This window comes from Jaculus jaculus, chromosome 1 (genome assembly GCF_020740685.1).
Source record: "Jaculus jaculus isolate mJacJac1 chromosome 1, mJacJac1.mat.Y.cur, whole genome shotgun sequence".
Lineage (NCBI taxonomy): Eukaryota > Metazoa > Chordata > Mammalia > Rodentia > Dipodidae > Jaculus > Jaculus jaculus.
The window spans coordinates 241,622,323-241,628,633 of NC_059102.1; the positions used below are offsets into that span (position 1 = coordinate 241,622,323).

Consider the following 6,311-nt stretch of genomic DNA (forward strand, 5'->3'; position numbering starts at 1 on the left):
AAATATAACATGGAACAAATTCTAAAATCAATCACAAGGGACTGGAGAGATGGCTCAGTGGGTAAAATGCTTACTGCCCAAGCTTGAGTGTGTGAGTTCAGATCCCAAGGGTTCCTGCATTGCTGTCTGTCTGAGGCCCAAGCCCATCTAGGCAAGGCTTCAGAAGAACAGGGAGAGAGAGAAAGACAGACAGAGAGAGAGAGAGAGAGAGAGAGAGAGAGATTGATTGATTGAGAGAGAGCAGCTGCAACTACAAAGGGCCGGAACCAGGAGCCACAGCCCTTTCCCACAGGCAATGAGCCAAGCAGGGTTTCAACATTTCCTCCAGAATTTCTCTTATCTTCAAGAAACTCATTGTTTCCTTGTGAATATTTTTTTAATGTGTATTTTTTTTATTGACAACATCTATACTTACAGACAATAAGCCATGATAATTTCCTCCCCTCCCCCACTTTCTTCTTCACAACTCCACTATCCTTCATATCCCCTCCCTCTCTCTCCATTAGTCTCCCTTTTATTTTGACGTCATCATCTTTTCCTCCTATTATGAGGGTCTTGTGAAGGTATTCCTAGGCACTGTGAGGTCATGGATATGGAGACCAATTTCTGTCTGGGCTGTTGCATTGTAAGCAGTCCTACCTTTCCTTTGGCTTTTACATTCTTTCTGCAACTGCAATGGCCCCTGAGCCCTGGAGGGCGTGACAGAGATGTTTCAGTGCCAAACACTTCTCTGTCACTTCTTCTTAGCACTTTGGTGCCTTTTGGGTCATCTCAGTGGTCACCACCATCTGAGAAGAGAAGCTTTTCTAACCAAAAGTGAGAGTAGTGTTAATATATGGATATGAATGTTAAGTGAAGTTCTGACAGGGAAGTTTGGTGAGCATAATATATGCATTTGTCCAGGCAAGAGCAGGCATTACACTCCTTCAGCTCATGATCTCACCCGCCATAGGCTTTTGAACCTAGTCATGTATTCCTTCCCATAGAGCGGACCTCCAGTCCAATTGGAGAGCAGTTGGTTTCCACCATAACAGACATGCCACTATTGTACCTGTTTGGTCATTTGGCCTGTCTGGCCAAACTTGAGGACTCCAGTGTCCACTGTTTTTACCTCTGATGACTTCTGTTTCCCATCGGGCTGCATCAGTGCAGCTTTTTCCAGCTTTAAGTCAGTGGGTCTACAGGGAGGAGGTTTTCAGCTCAGCCCCAGCTTGATTTCTCAGTGACCTTGCAGCCCAGGCATGTGGAGTCTTCAGCAATAGGGTCTTACCATCTGTTTCAGGTGCAGCAGCTCCTGTTTTTTTTTTTTTGAGGAAAGGTCTCACTCCAGTCCAGACTGATCTGAACCTCATTATGTAGTCCAAGCTGTCCTTGAACTTTTAGCAATCCCCCTACCTCCAGAGTGCTGGGATTATCAGCATGAGCCATTGCTCTGGTCATTCTTTCACAAAAACTTGAACAAAGTTTTCTTTACTTGAGTGATTTTCAAGTTTTCATTATAGTGGCCTCTGACCTCCTTAGTTGATTTTATTTCTAGGCACTTAAAAAACATTTTTTACTGACAGCTTCCATAATTATAGATAATAAACCATGATAATTTCATCCCTTCCCCCACTTTCTCCTTCACAAATCAACTCTCCATCACAAACCCTCCCTCTCTCAATTAGCCTTTTTTAATTTGTTTGTTTTATTTTTATTTATTTGAGAGAGACAGACAGAGAGAAAGAGGCAGAAAGAGGGAGAAAGAGAGAGAGAGAGAGACAGAGACAGAGAGAATGGGCACATAAGTGCCTCTAGCCACTGCAAACCAACCTCAGATGCATGCACCTCCTTGTGCATCTGGCTTACATGGATACTGGGGAATCAAGCCTCACACAGGGGTCCTCAGGCTTCACAGGCAAACACTTAACTGTTAAACCATCTCTATAACCCTCAGTTAGTCTTTTATTTTGATATCATTATTTTCTCCTCCTCTTATAAGGGTTGTGTAGGTGGTGCCAGGCATTGTGAGGTCATGGATATCCAGGCCATTTTGTGTCTGGAAGAGTGCATCGTGAGGAGACCTACCCTTCCTTTGGCTCTTACATTCTTTCCACCACCTGTTCTGCAATGGACTTGAGCCTTGAAAGGTGTGGAAGAGATGCTTCAGTGCTGAGCACTCTTCTGTCACTTCTTCTCAGCACTATTGTGCCTTTTGGGTCATCCCAGCAGTAACTGCCATCTGAAAAGAGAAGTTTCTCTAACCAAAAGTGAGAATAGCATTAATATGTGAGTATGAACATTAAGAAAAGTGCTTACAGGGCAGTTTGGTAATATATGCATTTAGCTAGACGAGAGAGCAGGTGTTACACTCCTAGGGCTCATGACCTCCCCTACCATAGGTTTTTGATTAGTTTTAAGTACCAGGCATGTATTCCTTCCTGTGGAATGGACCTTCAGTCCAGTTAGAGAGCAGTCAGTTTCCCGCATACCAAACATATCACTATATGATATATGAACTGGGTCATTTGGCCTGGCTGGCTAAACTCAAGGCTTGCAAATTGTTTACCTCCACTGATGACTTCTCTCTCTCTCCCATGGAGTTGCATGCAATGCAGCTTTTCCCAGCTTTCTATCAGCTGGTCTACATAGTGGAAAATTTCAGTTCAACTCCAGCATGATTTCTCAATGACCTTGCAGTCCAAGTGTATGGAGTCTTCTAGGTACTTTTTATTATGTTTCTAGGCCTATGTGAATTTTTAAAAATTTTTTTGAGGTAGAGTCTCACTGTGGCTCAGGCTAACTTGGAATTCACTTATGTAGTCTCAGGGTGGCCTCAAACTCTCAGTGATCCTCCTACCCCTGTCTTCTGAGTGCTAGGATTAAAGGTCTGCACCACCATGCCAAATTAGATTTTTTGTTTTGATTTTTCGAGGTAGGGTCTCACTCTGGTCCAGGCTGACCTGGAATTAACTATGTAGTCTCAGGGTAGTCTTGAACTCATGGCTATCCTCCTACCTCTGCCTCCTGAGTGCTGGGATTAAAGGCTTGCACCACCATGCCTGGCCCCAAATTAGACTTTTAAAAAATATTTTTTTAAATTTATTTTCAAGGAGAGAAAGAGAGAGAGAGAATGAGAATGGGCATGCTGGGACCTCTGGTGAGAACTCCAGAAACATGCTCCACTTTGTGTGTCTAGCTTTACATGGGTACTGGGAAATTGAACCCCAGGTTGGTAGGCATTGCAGGCAAGTGCCTTAACAAGTCAGTTGGTACTTAGCATGTTTTCATTAGTGATTGTGAATGTTACTGTGTAAACATATGGCATATTGGTCTCCTTGATGTCTACTGTATGATTATGAGGGTGGTCCTGTGGCAGTAAAGGAGCTCAACACACATGTATAATCTCTCAAGTCATCTGTAATGTTTGCAGATCCCTGCCAGACGTGACATGATGCTTATGAGATGCCTCATTTTCCCCTTCCTTTCTTTCTTCCTTCCTTCTTTTCTCTCTCTCTCTATCCCTCTCTCCCTTCCTTTCTTCTTTTGACTTTTTTCGAGGTAGGTTCTCGCTCTAGCCCAGGCTGACCTGGAATTCACTATGTTGTCTCAGGGTGGCCTCGAACTCACAGAGATCCTCCTCCTACTGCCTCCCACGTGCTGGGATTAAAGGCGTGTGCCACCACGCCCGGCTGAGATGCCTCATTTTTCAATCACACAGAGATTCCCTAGATCTTCCTGATATTCACTTTCAACTGGAACTTGCAGATGCTCACTTACAGAATCTGGTTTTTACAGAGAAATTATAGGATTGATTGACTGAAAATACATTGCTGAGTCAGTGACCATGTGCTAAACTGAATCATTTTTTTTTTCAAATGGAGCAATATCTTAAAATTCATCCCATCAGTTCGAAGTTTAAAGCCTGCTTTAACGAGGATGTGTAAAATATGAGTAAACGGGCCAAGAAGGGTGTGTTTCTATAGGAATAACACATCCTAACTAAGAAGATGTATGTAAGGCTGAGATAGGAGGATCATCATGAGTTCAAAACCAGCTCTCAGAGAGTGAGACGCTGCCATATACATCAAAAAAATTGAGATTTAAAAAGCTAGAGGACGTTTGAGTTTAGTGACGCAGAGTACTTGACTGTTATTGTAGTTGAAGATGAGAATCACTCAACTTTTCTTTTTTTTGTTCATTATTTATTTATTTATTTGAGAGCAACAGACACACAGAGAGAAAGGCAGATAGATAGATAGATAGAGAGATAGAGATATAGACAGAGAGAATGGGCACGCCAGGGTCTCCAGCCACTGCAAATGAACTCCAGATGCGTGTGCTCCCTTGTGCATCTGGCTAACGTGGGTTCTGGGGAATCGAGCCTTGAATTGGGGAACTTAGGCTTCACAGGCAAGCTCTTAACTGCTAAGCCATCTCTCCAGCCCTCATTCAACTTTTCTTAAGTCTACAAGGATGTTGGTGCATTATTCTTTTTAAAAAAATATACATTTTATTTATATGAATTTGAGGGAGAGAGAGAGAGGGAGAGAGAATGGGTATGCCAGGGCCTCCAGCCACTGTAATCGAACTCCAGACACTTGCACCCCCTTGTGCATCTGGCTTACGTGGGTCCTGGATAATTGAACCGGGATCCTTTGGCTTCCCAGGCAAATTCCTTAACCACTAAGCCATCTCTCCAGCCTAGGTGCATTATTCTTGAAAGAGAGAAGGACTCCACGACTTAGAGGCAGCAGTGTTTATTTGTACCTGGTGACATGGGGCCAGTAGGATTCATATCCATAGGTTGAACCCCAATTGCAGTGGGAGTGTTAATTAATTAATTAATTTACTTATTTATTTATTTGTTTTAGTTCAGTATAAAATTTGTAAGAACATGCTGGTAGCATCATGCCCCTTCTCCCTGTCCCCTTTCAACTGAGGGTCCATCTCATTGGGATTGTGGATATTTACCATGTTGTTATGGGTGATGAGTTGTGGGAGCAGTAGTCAGCCAGTTGGGGTGGGGAGTCACTGCTGCTAGATATTGCCTCACACCCTTTGGCTCTTTCCCCCCCTCACCCGTAAAATTCCCTGAACTTTGTGGGTGGGTTTTTTTTTTTTTCAAGGCCAACAAATCTCTTTAAGTGACAAGTTTCAGGAGAATTTAACAGGACTGCATTCATTATATATTTAAATTCATGAGTCACATCAACATTGTGACCTTGGTAAAAGTTCTGAAGAGACAGAGTAGTCACTTCCATAGGAAAATCTACTGAGCCATTTTTGCTTTCCAACCCCAAACAGAACCACTTGACCCAGTGGCCTTGGGGAAAGTCAACCTCTGATTCAGAGATATTACTCCACAATGATTAGGACAGTCAGAGCCACAGCGCCAGCCCACCAGGCTGGGAAGATAGGCACACAGCCATATGAACACAGTATCCAAGCAAGAGAAGGTGAATTGGTGCCACAGGGAGAGATGATCCAGCCATTGTTTTCACCATTAAAAAGCACCCTCATTCATTCACTCATGGAAGCCTTGAAGTGCCACTGGGGCCTGGAGCCAAATGTAGTCCTCCGAAGCGAAGCCATGGCTGGGATGGAAGGCCTGCCACAAGACAGTGTCACAGTAAGTATGTGGCCTCGGCTGGGCACTCTGTAGTTGAGCTTGGGTTGAAACCAATCTTCTCCACAGTTGCGGTGTTCCTGTACCATGCATAATGGTGCCCATGAGCGGAGGAGCCTGTAGCTCACTAAAGGCATCAGCCATGAAAATAGCTCGAAAGAGACATCCCAGACAAGCTGCCGTGCTCAGGCTCTGGTCCACGCTGAAGGGGGCCAGCCTGGACAAGTCCAGCTCACAGAATTCCTTGGGGCTTATGACATTGCCCACAAGGAGGATCCACACTTGTGGCCCTAGTGTCTGGGCAAAGAAGTCCTCTACGTGACCGAGGACACTCTCCAGTTTTGCCAGGGCCTGCTGACATTTCCTGATGGTCGCCTCACTCACTGGTGACCCGAGGTTTCTGTGTCCTCTACGGGGGACTGTGGCAAGAGAAAGGACTTCGGGCTCCGGTGTGGCCATCACAGCCAGCCACCTCGGACTCTGTGCCCAGCCGTTTCAGGTGTGTTTTAATTCTACTCTGATGTTGACTTCTTAGCAGCTTCTAGATTTTTTGCTTTGTACGTTTTGCACATCCGCATTGTCTCTCTCTATCACACTTGTGCAGTTGTTCAAACTCTCCCCAGGAGCACTGTTGCTCCCCAGGGCCTCTGTGCTTACACGTGGGTGCTAGGGAATGTGGGCATCTTGGCTCATCTTTTTTTTT

At 44.6% G+C, this 6,311-nt stretch overlaps 1 pseudogene; it reads right to left on the reverse strand.

Annotated features, from left to right (window-relative positions):
- Positions 1-5,506: 5,506 nt before the first annotated feature.
- Positions 5,507-6,067, reverse strand: LOC101597265 (annotated as a pseudogene).
- Between the last annotated feature and the right edge of the window lie 244 nt (positions 6,068-6,311).